The following is a 19,432-nucleotide window of genomic DNA, read 5'->3' on the forward strand; positions in this document are numbered from 1 at the left end:
CAGGTGTATAAAACATCTGCTTAAAGAAAATTATATGAAATGTGGCTGGCTGAAATAAGTAGGTGTAAATAAGATGAACTTTTAATTACAGCCAATGCCTCACATGGAGACGCCAGTAGTTTCTCTTAATGGACAGGAAAAATCACCTCATCAGAACTTAGCTGCTACAATAGTTTCTAGAAGGATCCAACACAAGATATTTTGGGATCTCTTTGTTACAAGGAAATGGAATGTTGAAGGATGGCAGCTACCCTGGTAAAATATGCAAGAAGCATGCAAAAACATGTGAAGGTCCAAACAGAAGTCATTAGAAAGTAGGAGCGTAGCAAGGGAAGAAAGAGACATTGTTGAGATACAGGTCAAAGAGCTCTGAGGAGAAACGATCTTTGTGAATTAAAACTTCAGCATGATACAGGGATCCTGTTCCTGAATGTTTGCTTTAATATCTCAGAATTACATTACCACCCCATTGTATTATTAGTTCGTTATTGCTAGCTTTTTGTAAGTAGGTAGGTCTTTATGTTAAAATATTCCATGGCACAGAACTGTCGTATTTTTGCTAATAGTGTCATTGAGTGGTAGCTTCTTTTTTGTTCCATTATTATAATGTCACAAAAAGTTCTTTGGTAATATTAAATAGCGTGTCACCAAATTTTTGCATTCTTTGGTATTTTTCTGTTACCTTTTCATTTCATTAAGACTTAACTCTGTCTCACTATGAAACAGAGAGAACTTCGTCAATTTTCTGTAAGAATGTGTGTGTTTTTTGTAAATTATCTGTTCTGATTTGAAAATGGCAGTAGCTTTCAAAGTGAAAATTCATGCCAAACAGATGTAAATGAAGACCATTTACCATTTTGCTAGTGTAATGAAAGAAACTGTAATGTCAATAGTTTGTTATGAAAACTATCTGAATTAAGATTGAGTTGGAATATGCAAGTAGTTTTTAGAGCTGTATGTCTTGAATGATTTCCTTGTAATCAGAGTTAACGTGCTAGTGGAGGATGTCCTGGGCATAGAAGTGTATTCCAGTTATTTAATGCCAGAACAACCCCTCTCAGGACCACTTGTCTAGTTTCTCATGCATAGAGCTGTACCAAAAAGCGAGGGGCAGACCAGGTTTTTCCTAACAGCTGAGCAAGCTTCAACTGCTGGAACAGGCCTTTAAAGCCAGGAACAAGCTACCCTGATAATGCTGCCCTTAAGATGGGGTCTGCTCAGCAACTGGAGAGGTCAAGGTGGGAAACAAGGTTTGAAGCTCCTTTCCTAGTCTTCTGAAGATCCTAGCTTACCTTAAGTAGAGAAATTAGCATGTAGCACATTACAGACAGCAATGATCCCTTTCTACTTGCTACTTATGTTCAGAAGCTGCACTTAACTAGATCTGTGGAGTCTTTCAATTTGTAATAAATAAGTTCAGCTCCCAATTACCCAGCACACTGTTTGTTTTTATTTAACTACATCATTTTTCATTGTGCTACAGGGTATGTTTTGCAAATTATGTCACTTCTAGTTACTCTCTTGAGTCTGACTGATGTTAGAGCACTGACCTGAGATGGAAAGTCAAATACTAAAAAGCAAAATAACATTTGGTTCATCACTGCAAAACTCAGAAAAGATATCTGCAACTGTTCCATTAGTCCTGAGCCCAGAGGGTTTCAGGGAGATGTGGGATTATGCTGAATGTTAGGCAGAACTGCAGAAAGCTTAATGAGTAGTTTTCCTATTTGGTTGTTTTTGTCACAGATCTGCTAGAATTCTTTCAAAAACTTAAATCTTTACTTTGTAAGGGCCTAATGTGATTAAGTATCTCACAGGAATATAAAGAAATCTTGACTTCTCCTTCCCCCCCCCCCTTCCTTTCCTTGGAGGCATGTGTTTTGCAGATTGTAGGGAAGATGAAATACCTGACTAGCTATAGCAAAGCGTGCACCTAGAAATGCATAAGGGCTGCAAATGTGCTTGTTGCTTCACTGGTGATGCAAGAGGAGAGATGTGTCTTGCTGCTCTTACCCCATTCTTTAATACAAAAGAGCAAGACACTGTGGAGCTTAAATTTTATACCTAGGTTGTAATAAGTTGAAAAATATCCTGGCCAAAAGCTACACTGTCACTAGAATTAGTAGGACAACTGTAAGCAGACTTCAGCCGCTGCAGAGATCAGAAAGGAAATTTTGCTTACTGTGTAAAATAGTCGGAAGTGTTTGAAGTATGATGAGGTGTTTGGGCACTGCAGGAGACAAGCTTCTGGACTTGATGGACAAAAGAAAGGACAGTGTGACAGCTGTTGTATGTGTACAGTGTAATGGGCTCCTGTATAAGAAGAAGAATCCATTTGTTTACTGGATAACACGATAGATTATAAATTCCATGAATCTCTGACTTCTTAAAGAAGCAGCTATAGGGGAAGCAGCTAAGTAATAAGGGTCCCCACCAATCAGTCAGAAGTTTTCAGAACAGAAGTTCAATGAGAATCACCACATGTGAATAAAAATCACTCACAAAGAGAGATGGGTCTTTTCACTGAACAGTATTGTCAAATCATTGTGTAATAGGAACAACGTAAAGCTGACGATGCCATAAGGCATGGCATAAATGCATAAGCTACCATTGCAGAGACCGGAGATGAAAAAGCTGTATGTTTTTAATTTGGAGGGTAAGGGCTATGTGGTTTACAAGGGGAAGGGGAGATCAAAGAAGAATATGTCAAATGGCCCCAGAAGGACTTTTAAGTTGTAGCAGGGACTGGAGTAATTTGTGAGATGCTTTTAATTTCCTGTGCTACTAGTAGAAGAGAGTTTTTGGATTTTGCTTGCCAGAATTGTTGGAGAAGTAGCTAATAGTTATTTTGTGAAAAAAGATGCTGGATAAGTGGCTAATTTTTAGAGGATTTCTTTGAGTTGATACATGAAACTATTCTGGTTGACTTTTGTGAAGATGTATTTCGAATGTATGTGCAAAGTGCTTCAGGATTCTTTGAGATGAAAGACTATCTATGTAAATGCAAGATATTAATTGATGCATTTAATTTCTGAGAGTATGTATGAATCCTGACAAATTAGTTAGTCACAGTTTGCCATGTAACCGCTTCTTTCAGATTTTCCCCATGGACTTGAGTGCAGCAGTCGGATTTTATATTTTCATTTTTTTTTTTGAAGGGTAGATAAAAATGAAATCTGTTTTCATCTTCATTGACTTTCTAAACCTATATTTAGTAATTTTTTTAAAAAGTATACATATATAAAAAGAATTTGAAGCTATCATAATCTATATAATGACTATACTTGGTATAAACCATTAAAACTATTTGTCTTTGAAAGTAGTAATAAGTAGCATCGATATTCTGCCAAAGTTTTCCTGGAATTAGTTTGCTGAAGTGTTAAAGTAGCTATTGATAGCGACACTGTCTTCCGTGTGTGTGTGAGTATTGTAGTTTTCTAGCTTTATTTTCAGATAGTTTATAATTAGTTCATTGAAAATTTAAAACCCAGGTGGGAGAACAGAAAAAGCAATAAATTCCCCTTCCCCTTTTCCAGTCTGCATTTAGAAGCTAGATGCTAATTGCATTTGTACTGAAAACTAGTTTATTAATGTTTCAGTTTTCTTATGAACCAGACGTATTTAAGACAACTTTAACAAATAAAATTTCAAAATGTGTTTTGTTTATTTTAAGCAGATTCCAATTTCCATGCTAATATAATTGATACATATCAACTTTTAAAAAAATCATTATAATTGTTTTCTAACATAATAAAACTAAACATTAGAAATGAAGTAAACATAGTCACATATAACCACTAAGTTAAATATATATGTATGCATTCAGTACAGCAGAAGGAAATACCAAATTGTATCACCCCAAAAGAGTTAACCTTTCTTTAGACAAATTACTAAACCGTACAAATAAAAATCAAATTAAATTGTTTATTTAGATCAAAGCTTTTGCTATTAATTTAATTACAGTTAAAACCCAGTGATTTATGTTGCTTCAATTTCAGTCACTGCTGTAAATATAAGTCAAGAGCTGGTTTCGTTTCACAAAGGAAAATTGTCGACATTATGTATCTGATATTAAAGGAAATCACTGAAACTTGTCATATTTCAATATAAACTATTCTGATAGAACAGCAGATACAGAATTATTGGCATGAATTTACTACCTTTAAAAAAACGTGTTTTGAAAGCAGGATCATTAAGAAATCATCTGCATTCTTGGAAATTTACAGCTCTTAGTGTTTATGTAAATACCGTGCAGGAAAAACAGTCAGCTCTCTAGGCCTACCATGAAGAATGCACAACCTATTGCTCTGAAGAGAATAGCTGCTAGGAGAATCAATGCAAATGTAGTTTCTTTTTTCAGTAGAAAGCTCCTGAACAGGGTTCAGCCTAAGTTCAAAGATTTTGCTGTGTGGAAATACAATATGGTTACACTATGCTACACTTCGAGGTTATAGATTCATCACCTTAGGCGGAAGATGCATAACCACTTGGCTGACAGGCATATGAACGTGTTGGCTTGACTCCCTTTATCTGGCTTTTATGATTTTTGTACTTCCTTGTTCAGGGCTGAGCCTGAGCACTCTTAGTTATGGCATCTCCACCTTTTTATTTCAGTTTTATGTCTTTTCTGGAAGCAGGTAAGGAATGGAATCCATTTAAAGAGAATTGGTTGTTTAGATATATATTAAAATGCACCTAGATTAGAATACAAGACCTTTAATTTTTCTGATCCAAACAAATTCTCTTGGACGCAGTAAGACCTTCTTTTTCTCACAATATAATCCACAGCTATTTCCAGTGAAGGTAATGGAGCTAGACCAGCATGAAACTGATGCCAAATTTTAACCAGCAATATCAGATGCACAGATGGATATATAATAAGAGATCCTGACTTGAACCATCGATAAGCTAGCCTTATATTTTAGTTTGCTTTTCTATAGGAAGAAGGTTTGCATATCCATGCTGCCTGTGTCCGGCTGCTTGTGATCCCCTGTTAATTTTTAGTGGCCTTGTCTGCTTTCAAACCCTATCTGAAAGATGAGTGAGGATCTCCAAGATAAATACTGTGCTAGAAGTCCTGAAATGTGGGAGCCAGAGTAAGGAGAGAGAGACCCTAAAAGTGCTTCAAAGGAAGGAAAGGCTGCAGGGTGGGCTCAGAAAAGCTATGGAAGGGAGTAATCTTGTAAAATACCCCAGGAACAGATGCGGAAGCCACAGCTTATACCTCTGCAAGTGTGCAAGTCCATCAACATAATGCTGTGTGCACTACAACATGTTTCATTAGCTTAAATGCTCAAAAAGCCATTCCTCTGGCAACTAAAATGTTCAGGAAGGTGATGTGGTTCCATGAGCAGGGTTTGGAAATTCCTGCTCAGAGGGGATCTTTGCATCATCTTTCTAAGATACTATTTTTCTGTATGCATCAGTCATTGAAGGGGTCATAAAAAATGGTTTGAAAATATGAGCAGGAGGGAAAATTCACTCTGGAAAAACGCTGCACATTTCTGGAACCTGATCTGTAATTTTAATGTTTGATATGATGTTGGATGAAGGGACAACATACTTTTCTGGCCAATATATTTGTATGATTATTGATGAGGTAACAGTACCTGATCTGATTCCCATTACAAGCAAGAAATATAAAGTAAATATGATACTGTGAGGTTCTAAGGGAATCTGGGTGAAGAGATATCTACTCTAATGTTGGAAATATTACTAGCCAGATAAAAAACCCTCCCTAGAGGTAAAATTAAATAAATCAGCTTTTTAAAAATAAATATTTTGTAAATTGTTATTATGGATAAAAGGGAAGAACTTAATCACAGTCACAGGACTGAAATGAAAACAATAACTGAGTTAGGCAGGGCTGAAAAGGGTCATTAGAGCTAAATGCTGCCCTGTTATCACTTGTTTCAATGGAGGTGGGTTTCATATAAACTTCGTGAAGAATTTTCTGACAAGAGTAGTTGCTGTTTAAACATTTAGATATAAAAGCATGCTCTCATAATTTTGGTGAATAAGAGACACAAAAGTATCATATAAGGAAGTTGAAATTATGCTTTAATTTCTTGATTTTTCAATCCAAATATTATTTTTGTTAGAAGCTGATAGCAGGCACAAGTAAGGAAGAAGTAGGCTTGTTTATAAACAAGGCGTATTTTGAAACCTATGGATCCTGACAGATTCCAATTAGTGAAGTAATAGAAGTATAAATGGAAGGAAGTGGCATAGTACATGTTATCATTACATACCAGTCAAATGAAGGGAACGTTTATGCAACAAAACCAACAACAATAATTACTAATAATTGTCTTACATTTTAGAGCAGGCCTAATGGATTGTAGCACTTTAACTTCAGTGAGTTGGGCATGGCATAAAATTGAGGCTTCATCCAAATGAAGTTATTAAAAGATACCTGTAGACTGTTTAGAGGAGGCAGGGGAGACCCTGGATTTATGCATTTTGACAAGTTTGTGCTTTGGATAGTTGTGTCAAGATGTGACTGAAACATTAAAAACTCCGTCTGGAGCTGCGGTAATCGTGGTATTCGATGTCGTATTCTATGCTTGTACTAGAAGTAGTTAATTAATTTGAAAATGTAATTGTATGTATGTTTGTAAAATCAAAATTACATTTTAGTCGGAGCAAAATTACGGCATTTTTATTCAGATTTCTATAGTTACTGGTGCATCTGTTTTCAGTTGTTTGATGAGAAATGCTAAATGTATCTTTCTGTGTTTATTTGCTCTGGACTTGGTTTCAGGTTTTTTAGTAGAAGAGTAAATCGAAACTTTCATAAATCAGGTTATCCAAGTCTGGTTGTGTATCAGGGATCTACAAGGTGTATGCTTTTTTGATAATAATAATAATAATAAACCTTACTATTCATCTGTGACTGTATTGTTGTATTCTGTATGTCATGCACATGGAGCAGCTGAAAAAAATCTCAAAACAAAATTTATGTTTGTTCCAAAGCCACTTTTAAACTTATAGTTTTTTCATTGTTGGAATGTTTAAAAATTAACTGTTAGATATTTATCTGAAAATTAAAGTTGCTGTAAATCTGGATTTCTGAAACATACTCCAGTTTTCCAAGTCCCATGAAGAACTGGAATTTGTAACCTCTCTGATAAACTTGTCGTTATTGTTGAGATCCTTGAAGTTTATTGTTTCAAATCAAGCTGATGACTGGTGAAAACAGTATTTTATGGCCAGAAAAGTTCCCCTTTTCATTCTCTTTAAGTCGTCTCTTAATTATTACATACTTCAGTAGATGCTTAGCCTGACTAGAAATGACCCTTTTACCCAAAATAAATACGAATATTTACCTAGAGGCTCAGCATTTTGCTTGACTGAAAACAACATATTCGTGTAATGTCAGTTCTGGCAAGGAAGCCAGATCAGACATTCCCATCTCTCTCTGCCCCCAGACATTCATTTCGGTGCTGCAGTTCATTGCCTTTTCAATTGCACTGGTACAACAGCTTTTGAGAATAAGCTGCAAACTAGTCAGCTACAAGGTTCCTGGTTTTAGAAAAACAACTAAGCAAAAAATGCAACCCTCTACAAAAATAGAGAGAGTCTGACCTGAAATAAAGATCATTTCAATCCTGCAATGCAACCATACAAACAGCAGTGTTGGCAGAACAGAGGCGGCAGTGACCAGTGATGCAGGGCTTATTAGCTGCAATTGGTAAGATCACAAAGGGCATTTTTCTGAACTTTTGGGGGGGTTTCTCCTCCAAGTTTGTTGCATTGTCAAAATCTGAGACTTTCTAGGTTGACTAGGAAGGGAATTTAAACTTTATTTATGTAAACACAGTGAAGAAGTAGATGTTAAATAAACATGGCGATAAGGACAATGGAAGCAGCTGAAGGCAGCTCCTGGTAGAGAACTAAAGGAAATGAATGGAATTTGAGTACTCCTGGATGAAGTGAAACCTGTACTAAGGGGTGCTTATATAAGTCTAGGACATAAAAAAACCATTTTTCTAAATTGTCTTTCCAAACTGGGACTGATTTTTATTCACCTGAATGTTTAAAACTTCAAAACTATAATGTTTGTTAGGACAAGACCCTAGACTTTTAAAACTGCAAACCTATAGTGTTTGTTAGGACAAAAAAACTGGCATTCTAAAATCATTATGCCAAACATGAGCCTAAAGCCATGTGATAGTAGGTGAGATACAATGCCATCAGAAAAAAAAATAGGGAAAGTATTAGTTAAACAGTAATTAAACCTGGAATTATGTATTTTATTAAATTCACTTTACAGACATCCTTGAGAAAATCCAGGGAGCATTCCTCGATGGTTAACAAAACTGAAATGCAAGGGGTTTTCGTTATTGTTAGTGTGCTTCCTCTCATCTGAATTTGTAGCATTGCTGGTATTTAAAAGTGGGTGCACCTTTATTTTACATGACTCTTCATTACATGTTCATTGCAATTCTGACTAAAATGAATCTAGTTGGCGCAGAAGGGTTTGTTAAATCTGAGTTTCTAGCTCTGGTAGAAGGCAGAGCTCAACTCAGTGAAGGTTAACGTATAGAAGATTTATTTATGAACTCTGTAAACAAAGAATGACTAGATCACTTTTGGTGATTTCTACATAACTTTTTTTGTTTTACTCAGGTGCTGGTACAAAGTCAGCTGAGGCCAATGTAAGAGCAATATGATGGGAGGCACAGAATGGATACCTCACATTGTGATGGTATGGGATGTCATGGGTTCCACTTCTGGCTTAGCTGCACCCGTCCTTTGTGATCTCAAGTAAGTCACTTACCTTCTCCGTGTCTTAGTAGCAGTTACAATTCTCCCTATCTCACAGGACAGTCCTAAGTCAATAGGAAGGTGATGAGAATATGATTTCATACACAGAATTGTCTCTGATAATGACTTAGTAGTGTAGTGTGATTTGCTGACCATGTTGTAATTAATTGTAAAGATGCTGTATTTCACTGTTTTGGGGGTTATTGCCCGTACTGTTTTCCTCAAGTGCCTCTTTCTCTCAGGGATACTTTTAAGAATAGAAAAAGTATTCATTTGGCCACAGCAACCTTGTCTTTGCCATGAAAATAGGGTTCAAGTAGTTCCCAGCTCAGACAGCTGATCTGCTCCCATTCTTGAGAAGCCAAGCTATGTGTGGCACCAGATGTTGCTGGGCAGGGAAGTATCCCTGTGCCCTCACTCATGCCTGCCTTTCCCCTTGCAGTTGCAGTGTTGACCTACCCGTTCCTCCATTTCACTCCTCCTCTGCATGAGACCCAGCTCTGGTCTATCTGCTCCCTCACCCTGCTTATCCAGCAGCCCAGAGCATGTGGAGAGAAAGGGTTACTGCAGTGGGGAAGGTAGGGAAGGGACTTCTTGAACAATAGTAGGAGTCATCAGTTAAAGAGGAAAGTCTTGAGGGCTGGTTCCTGCAGGTGGTGGGGAGTTCTCCAGAACCCAGTGTTTTGGTCAAACTTCACTGAACCTTATTTGTAGTATCCAAAGGCTGTCATCCAACTATGACAACTATTCGATAACCAGAATTGTTTTTTTCCCTAAATGTAGGTTACAACCTCATCAGCAGAGACTTTCTCTGTCCAACTTAATTTGCAATTTGACGCTTACTTTAAAGTTGCGTCCAAACAATTTCATTTCTTTACTAACAGTTAACTAACAGAAAAATAGTGTACAATTAATTCTTATGGAGATGACAGAGAAAAGTTCATTGTTGTGAGTTTTTAAATTCTGGTTACAGATTTCTACTTAGAAGAGAGCTTTTGATGTTTTATTATTACTGTTGTTTTATTCATCTCTATCTTATCTAAATGGCCAGTTAAAAAGCATCCTGGCTATTGTAGTTCATGGCCAAAAGCTGTTATCATTTAACAGCTGCTTTTGTTGGTTTTATAGCCATATGCCACTTAAAGCTTATTTGATCTCCTTAAATGACCTTATCGTGCACTCTTATGCAATACTATTTTAAAGAGATTTAGGTGCCTACAGCTGGAAACAGGCTCGAACTGGGATTTTCAGAACCGTCTAACAGTCTGACTTGCACCAAAATCAGTGGCTGTCAGGCTGCTGGTAAATCCCTCTAGATTCCTTTCTATCCTTTTAGAAAGTTCGGTGACCTTGGGCAGAATCCACAGAGCCCTCATGTTATCCCAGTGAAAGCAAGAACTCCCGCGGGGCTGCCTGTGGTATGATACTGGTGAAGTGAGAATGCCTGGAAAGTTGAAATTCGTAGCTTGATCGAGAGATCAGGTAGAATAGAAAAGTATTCAAATAGCCACCAAATCTCAGAAAAATAGTGGATGTGAAGGTTGTTAGCTATGTTTCTTTTTTGTTTTATTTGCTTACTTGGTCTACCTCAGCTCAGGCCTTAATAATGATGTCATCCTCTGAATAGTTCTCAAGACTAGATATGGTGTGTCCTGGTATAGTTTGTGCCGTGGCAAGCAGGAAGGCTCACAACAGTCTGCTGTGAAACTTAAAAGCTGTATAGGAATGTTACTTATGGTGTGTATTTCCCATACCTGTCACCTTTCTTTTCTTGGAATGTTAAAATGGGGCTATTTCAAACAGAAAACTTGTACACTTAAAGATGCTTTGAGTACAGTGGCAATTAAGGCGTTAATTTAAAGCAAGGAGGCAAGGATGGAGCAGGGAGACAGTAGTTCATGGCTGAAAGGCTGATCACAAGTTAAACTAGCAAGCTCTATAAAAGTACTTCTCTGCTAGTTAAAAGTGAGTCTCTTGTGCAGCAGAATGAAACACCTTGTAACTGAAAAGCAAGCCTGTTACGTAGCTTGAGTTAAAAATGTCTCTGTTTATGTTGTAACGACCTGTGTTCCTTTTGTTTATAGCCTCAAAGCTCTAAACTTGAGGATCAGAGTCATAGGGGAAAACTCTCTTGCTGACAGACTTTTGCTGCTTTGGGGCTGCTTTAAGCTACTTTGGCAAACTGTGGCTTAGTCATGATGTTTTGCTTTGCTGCAGCTTCACACAGCAAGTTATTCCTTTCCCAGCCTTATGCTTCTCACTTTTTTTAACTTTTTTTTTTTTTTTTGGACACTTATTTCACTTTCAAGGTCACTGTTACAGTATTTCACTAATGAAAAATAGCTTTCTCCTATCCTTATGGCACTAATTTGTGGTTTTGCTTTGCACTTCAGGCAAATTTGAAAAGCATAAGACACAAAGGTCCGGATTCAAAAATGGATTCACATACATCAGTTCCACCTGAGCCTGCAGTTCAGGAGTCTAGGACCAAGAGTGATTTGCATACAAACTATGCCTCATTGCCTGTTAATCCATAGGCACCTAGTTTTCTTGCCTGCAAAAGTGCTTTAGTGCAATGCTGTGCAGAACCCCAAGTCTATATGAAGTAATAATAGAGAAACTTGCAGATATTCAAGTATGAGCCCAGAAGCAATCTGCCCGCATTAATGCGGTCCTGAAATGAGCTAGCGCACAGCCATTTGTTCAAAGCTATGGGTTTAGCTGTCATGTCTTTGTTGAATAGAAAGAGATTAGGAGTGGCAAGGAAGGACTGGAATGCAAGTGAAAGATGCCTGGTAGCTAAGAATTGTTTCCTAATGCCTCCTGTTTCTCCACTTTCACTTAAACGAGCTAGTGTCCAAGGCTAGTATACACTTATATATTTGGCTGGGCTCCTCGTGCTGTGCAGAGAGTCCATCAGCAGGATGCCTCCTACGGCAGTTCACTTCTGCTTGCACAGGTATTGACCCTTGGCAACTCTCTCTGAAACAAGGGAGTTCTCCTGAATCCTCGCATAATTATGAAGTAAGAGCCGAGCTTTGCGTCATCTCTAAGTAACATTCAAATACCAGAGGACAAAACTGCTAAGAAGTAGGCATCTATCCTACTACTGTAGTTAGATAGTTGATTGCCTACTAACCATTACTTGACTTCAACAACAGAGACTCTGCACGAGTTTTCTAGGAGATTTAATGGCAGAGAGAGATCAAAACAGTAATACTGAGTTATAGTTAATCAGAGCAATTCATTGAAACAGCAGACAAAAATCTGGTTTTCATGTTCTTAAACTCTTTATGAACAATTAGCAGGAAACAATGCAGAAAAGCTCTTCTTGAGCATGAGGAAATCTTGACGTTTTCAAGTCAAGCTTCTTTTATTAACTAAGGTTACAAATGAGTTAAACACAAGTCTTTTAAACTAGTATGAGTTGATTTTTTCTGTAGCATTGTCATCATCATCTTTCAAAAGCTCACAGAAACAAATTTCCAACTCCATAATATGAGTTTCCTTGAAGTGTATTGTAATGGTCACTGAAAACACAGATGTCAATCAGTGATATATAGATGTTGAGAAGATTACAAATAAACCCCTACAACAATTAATCCACAAATTTGTGTGCTATCTTTAGCAAATTATAGAGATTTTTCAGCCTGAAATCTAAGCCTTCTCAAGGTATAAGGTACTTGTGATCCATGAAAAGAAAGAACTGAGAAAAATAAGTCCATAGTCATAGGCTCATATCTTGTACAGAGCATCCAAAATGGTCTCAACTCTTCCTGACTTTGATGGCTGAACAAACACAAGAGCAATTGGAGCCATTTGGCTGATATGATTTAAATGCTGTCCTAAAGCATCCAACTTTGCTATTTCGAAAGAAAGATGAGTGAGTTAAGGAGGAAGATGAACAAAAAAATGTAGGAAGAGAAAATATTTAGCATCTGGTTAAAATAGAAATAATGAACTGAAGCTGTGTTTAAAAACTATTCTTCCAAAGGGAAGGAGGAGTGGACAGTATCTTTTGCATAGGTATAGCTGGACTTATGATCAACTGAGTAAAGAAATAGGTTTGATGCATTAAAAGATGTCATGCAGTTTGCCTAGTCTATCAAGAATAAGTGAGAAGGAGGAGAGTATAAAGCTTTAATGAAGATGGTTTTATGTCAGTTACAACAATCTCTATGTGCCAAGAGTGTGCTGGTCTTTTTTGCCTATTTAGATGTTGGGGCTTTTTTAATGTTTCATTGAAGTAAACCATCTGGACGTTTGGGTGCTATTCAGCCTGCAGAGATTTTTGCACATGTACTGTATTATAGCTGGTATTAATTTTCAGGAGGGAAATTTATAGGCTTTGTATGGGATGCTTATAAACCTGTACCACATCTGCAGGTGTGGCCGTTGTATCTATTAGCTCAATTCTGTTTTCAAGTTTCTCTGGGGATAGGTGATCCACAAACTGCAATAACATATAACGTTGTATTGAAAGTAATGGTTTCTATAATGTAGTGATTCCCATTTTCAAGTCCCCAAGCTCCGATTCCTCTGCAACCAAAATCTTTCACAGGGATAAGCATCAGTTCATTGACAAACTTAAGAATGTGCTTAATTTTAAACATGTGACTAGTTCCCCAGATATGTCATAAAAAGGGTACCAATAGTAGAACTTTACATTTCATACAGTATTTAGCAAATACAGGCAAATGATACAGGTGTACTGAAAGTCAGAGGTTTTTTTTCCAAAGCATCGTTTCTAGTTCGTGGTGTAATTAAAAGCAGTAGTGTAAGAATGAAAGCACGTACACAATGGGAACAGGATTAGACTTAGTTTATAGCTTTTATAAGGAAAGAAGAGTCACAAGGGCATTTTAAAGGACTGTCTCACTATATTGTAAATTACTATGTTTCATCACTTGATTATCACAGGTATATGTAAAGATAGCTAATGCAGTAGCTGGAAAAATACTTGTGGCAGCAAAAAAAAGACAGATTCACTAAAATATCTGCATTTACACTCTAACTGCATCCAATGCCATGGGTTATAAATGCTCTAGAATTAAGTAATTTACAAGCCATAATTGTTAAATTAGAGGCTGAGCTGAAATTTTCTGTCTACATCAAACTCTGCAATACAACAATGAAAAAAGGTTGGCAAAATCAAATGTCTGCTCAAAAATATCAAGGTATAATAGATTACCTAACTTCAGATTATTTGAATAAAAGTCCTAAAATATACAACCATCGGTTATCCTAACCGTGTTGAACTAAATAGTTACCTCTTGTGATGCTGTTTCTGCCACTGGGAGAAATTTTCAGATGACTGGCCAGTTGTTTATTTGGTAGAAAATTTGCATTCAGTAGAACACCACTGACTTGGTTCTGAAGTTCTGTTTCCCCTTCTGTTTGTACACTTAGCTCCTGGTTGCTAGTACTGTCTTTTTTTTTAAGCTCTTAGCTCGGTCATGAAAAGAAAATAATCTGTTAGCAGTCCCACAGAGAACTGTGTTTTCTACCAAAGTAAAAGTGAAATAAGGATACAAACTTGAAAAGTTCCTTTCCTGTGTTCTTATCTACCATTGTGAGCAGGGAATTAGTACAACACATTTCTAAGAGAAGCTAAAATTGTTTCTAGCTTATGTCACAAATATTTTTTTATCAGATCTGAATATAACCAGCAAATACATTCCACTGAATCCTACATGTCTCAGACCTTTGAACTTTATACCAAATAGGATATGACTATAAAAAATTCATTGCATAATTTTGACTCCTACGTTTTATAGCTGAGATTTGCAGAGATGATGGCACTTTGTTCTGGGAGAGGAAAGCCAATATATGTCTAAAAGACTATGAGATATATACACATGAAAACTAGTAATATATAGATATTCCTGTTGAGAACGATTCTGAACATGAGAAGTTTTCATGAATTCCTTAAGGGTTGGTCAACTTAGTTTATTTGTAGTCAAACACTGGAATAGATCACACTACCAGGACATCTGCTGAATAAACTGAGCCATCTGCTTAAAAGCTGATGGCACAATATAGAACACAATGTTTATAATCTCTACAGTTTCAGCACAACTAGTTTCTCATTTCTAGAAAAATGTAATTAGAGCAAGTGTGTTGTCATTGCAAAGCTGAGTTTCCACCCTTTTGCAGTCTCAGCACTCCTAATGGAGAAGGAAGCAGAGTCCATGTTGCCTCTAACACCTGGCCTGCAGGTCCAAGATCTAAGCAGATGATGGAAAAGAAATATGGCTGGGAAGAACGGTGGTCCTCTCTCGCTGGCACATAGTCCTGCAACAGCCTAAGCTGTGCTGCGTGGAATTTTGAGGAAAAAAATGAACTAAAGCTCACATGCAGTATTACACTTGACTAGGTGTTAATTTTTCCTCTTTCTTCAGCAAACAGTCATGAAGGAGGAATAAATAAATACTGATCTGTTAAGTCCACTATCAGAAAATCGGTCTATGCTAAACTGGCTTTCCCCTGATTAAAGTAACTTCACATTCAAAGGGCATTTATATGATATCAGGTGAAGATGCGTTTCAAGTTCCTGATACTAACCATTGCAGTCTGGACCAGATCATGTTCAACAGCAAAGTGAAGGATGGGTTATTAACGCGTTTCACCTTTTTTAAACTTTTTTTCTGTTTGAAACTGTGATCTATCCATGATGTTCAGGGAAAAATGCATTTATGTCTCAAACTGATTTAGTATGTGGACCCAATTTTAATGTGATGCCAAAACCATTCCACATGAAAAGTGAATCTACATTTATTTTATGCTTACAATAATGGGCTAAGGTTGGAGAGATCTAAGGGGTTTCACTGAGAACAAGTCATCCAAATATTGTCATAATTCAGATGATATGTTTTAAGCATTGTGTGTGGACTGTTGAGTAATGCCTGCCCTTACTGCCTTTGATGGGAATCAATGTTCTTCAGCCCTATCATAAAAAGCCCTTTTCCACCTTCAACCTGTTACTGTACTACTTTTGCGAAAATACAAATTGGCTTGGATTCTGTGCTGTTCCTGAATCGTGTTTGTCCAACGTGGATCATGTGTATCTGCCTGGGTGGTACCCTATAAATTTTGGTCCTGCTTTTCTATTTTTTTACACCTACAGTGTATGCTAGATGGATCCCAGGCTGGTTCTGTAGTAAAACATATAAAAGTCTCCCTTGAGAATGATATCACGGATAGGTGTTGCCAAAGTGTAGATTACTCTTCCAGAGCCTCTCCAGCATATCCTGGCCTTGCCATCAGGGAGAGCATTGTTGGAAATGGTAGATCTCTAGATAGCTAGGGAATTCCTCATGTTTAGGCAATTCCTCTCTGCAACTGTAAGGCACATGACCCAACAGATTCTTGATAGTTGTTTTCAGTTAATTCAGTGGGCAAAATTACTTAAGTAGATAGAGACTTGGGTATCAGCCTTCATAGATGACATTTTGTTAGGGCAACGTGGACAATAGGTAAACTATAACCCATCATTGTGTTAATACTTTTGAACCATGCGTAACATTATTTCAAAACTCTCTTTAATACAATTTCAGTCTACTTTATATCTCTCTAATTAATTTTGATCAGCAGGCTGTATGAGAGGTCATTCCAAAGAATTTAGTATGACTTAGAAGAGAGAGATTTTAATAGGCACAAAATTTAAGCTCTGTGATAAGATCACACATTCTTCTACTATTAATGTAGTTGTTCTCAGATTTTTTTTTTTTGTTAATTAAGAGGGTTTTTTCTTCAAAACAAATTATGTAGTATCCTTTCCAAACCTTCCTGTGTAAGAGGTCTGGTTTTTATACTTTTATATATGTTACCTTATATATCTGCAAATTTCCTTTTCTGTGCATACAATCACTTAAATTAAATAACAGATACCTTTCTACTCAAATTATAAAATCAGTTCAATATTTAAGCATTTACCCATCTTAAAGGTGTAAATAATCCTACTGAATGCAAGAACACTGAGAAAATGCCAATTGTGCTTTTGTGATTTCAACAGAAATTACATTTTAAAATTAGGCTGGAATAATTTGTAATTATGGTTGTGAACATCATGTTTTCCTCACTTCAGAAAATGACAATGTCATCTCAAATTCTTGTATTGTTGGTATTTTTCGCATTATTGTTTTGCACTGAAACAGTGATCATTATCTTTCTTAAATGCAGAGGGAACATCTTTCTGGAGAGTTCTATTTTCTTTCTGTCCACTTGCAAACCATTTTGTGTGCTTAGGACCATTTTTTTTTTTGACCTTGCACAGTACTGATGTTCCAGACTTCAGAATTCCAAAGTTCCGTGAGGGAACACTGGCTTTTAAATAAGTGCCAGTGTGGGTGAGGCTAAAGTATGTCTAATATGGAGCTCAATCCTCAACTGCTAGCCAAGCAGCTGGCATTTAGGCTGACATTGATCAAAAGACACTACTCTTGATTTTGTGAAGTCTGCCAAGATGAAAATATTTCTTTCAATCTGGCTCTGTCATTAAGGCGGTTCTCCACATATTTTAATGCTAGGGTTAAGCCAGATCTCTTTCATGTTACATTCAAGCATGTTTTAGCCGGAGAAAACAGGCTCTCTAAAGCCATCAGAATAATGGGGTGATTTTAAAATCTCCCCTGGGTTTAATAAAAGGTGGTAGTTTTGGTGAAATTTCTCTGATAGGCCTTTCTGTTAATGCTTATCTAGTTAATGCATCTTCCAAATGTTCCGACCAGAGTGTTTGTGATATTAAGAAGACTTTGTCATGTAGCTCCACATATGTTTTTTCTGCACCTTTTTTATTATGAGTTGGGGTTAGAATTTCACAGCTATGTTGAAGGGTATTTTGTATTCTCTATGCATCTAGCTATAGTCATATTGAATTCCCCAGGGGAATGGGGAAGAATAGACTTTTAAAAGACAAGCTTGTTGAAATAAATGCAGTGCTTACTGCCCAATGCCAGCTGAGTTATCATGGGACAACTGCTTCTTATCCTCTTTAATATGGTGTCTCATGAACAACATGGGTTTTGAATGCCTGATGGTCGACGCAATATAGAACAAATTACCATCAAAGGAAACGATGTATCAAAGTGCTCCAGATTTAGATGAAATATGTATTTTCAATTGATTTGCATCTTTGGGAAGCAGAGAAAATATTTTCTGGTGGTGTAACTAAGCATAGCTCAATTGATTTTTTTTTTTTTTTTTTTTGGTGGCAATTTAAAGATTGCAGACATCTGAGGGCCTGGCGTTCTAGTCAAAGGCTAACTACTAAAGCAGACTTACTTCAGTTTAGCTGCAAATTGGAATTTGGCTTGTTGCTTCCAATTTCTAGTTCATCTGGGAAAAGAGGAGGAACATTTTTTATTTTTACTTATTTTTTAAATGTGGCCTGGTATTTAAGCTCCTGTGTGAAACTTTGATTGGCAGAATTAAAAAGAAAAAAAAAAAAAAAGCAGAGGAAAAGGTAGGTAAATCTAGTGAAAGATTTAGGTCGGTATCTGAGTGGACAGTTCTACAGGCTCTTTCATATTAATTTACCTATTTAAAATGCAGTGTAATACTTCTATTGATATATGTGACTATTCTTTAAAAAACAATAAAATAAATAAAATGGTGGCTTTTCCTTCCAAGATGTTTCCAGTGGTGACCCTTAAACGAGACGCCTGACTTAATACACATATTGTTAGTTTGGTTTTATTCAGAAAGCTTTGTGAGTAGAGTTGCAGGAACTACTGTACATTGCTGGTCACAGAGTAATACAGTAGGGCCTGAATGTCCAGAGACTAGGAAACAAATGGCCTTTACTCCTGTCTTAATATACAATACACTCTACAGTTATGCATAGCTAGCCAGTGTGTGGTTGGCCACCTAGCCAGTTCATGTTTCTGGCATACTAATACACAGTCCTTGGTATCCACAGCACATGTTTTTTGTTCTTGTCCTGCCTAGAATTTTCTGGCTTGCAAGTAACTCTTCGAGCTGGGTAGCAGGTACGTAGTGTTCAAACCATGCTTGGTCCTGCTTGCTTACAGTTCGTTTTCATTCCTCTGACAAAATCTGCAATTTCTAGGCCAATATAGGACCCTGACAGCATTTTCATAACTTCCCAGTTCTCACTTATGCTTGTTTACAGTCAAGTAGGGGTAAGCCAAGAATCAGAATCAGTTGGTGTGTTGGATGTTTCATATGACTGTGTTCTGCTATATTGGCTCAGTTAGGGGTTTGGAAACACTTTCAGAGTATTGATTACATTTCAGTAAAGAGTGTGGCAAACAGACCTACCTTCTCATTTGCAATTACAGAAACTGTTACTCTCCCCATTTTTTGAGTACAAAATGAGCTTAAGCAACTATTTCAAGAGAAAAGGAGCACATGTTAGAAAAGCATTTGAAAAGTAGTGTGTGTATATATATATTTATGTGTATGCGCATAAGCTCCCTGTCAACAGGAGTTACAGTAGCGGTTCCAACAAGTAATGATGTTTTAACCAAAACCATTTTTTTTTTTCAAGGTTTATTACCTATATTTGACTTTTGATGATGCTTTCTGTGGCAGGTCAGCCCTAGGATTCACTAACAATGTATGTTGTGCTAGAGCTCTATAGCTAGTAAGTAAAAATTCTTATTTTCTTACTGCGGTGATTTGCTTTATGTTTGCCACAGCT

The 19,432-nt window shown here is 36.9% G+C and overlaps 1 long non-coding RNA gene across 1 annotated transcript in view; it reads left to right on the top strand.

Moving 5' to 3' along the window:
• Positions 1–19,432, top strand: part of LOC129208738 (uncharacterized) — a 174,826-nt gene that overhangs the window by 35,665 nt on the left and 119,729 nt on the right. Inside the window, exon 2 of the long non-coding RNA XR_008577880.1 lies at positions 8,632–8,769. This is a non-coding gene — a long non-coding RNA (uncharacterized LOC129208738). The remainder of the gene's footprint in view (positions 1–8,631; positions 8,770–19,432) is intronic.

This window comes from Grus americana, chromosome 7 (assembly GCF_028858705.1).
Source record: "Grus americana isolate bGruAme1 chromosome 7, bGruAme1.mat, whole genome shotgun sequence".
Taxonomy (NCBI): Eukaryota; Metazoa; Chordata; class Aves; order Gruiformes; family Gruidae; genus Grus; species Grus americana.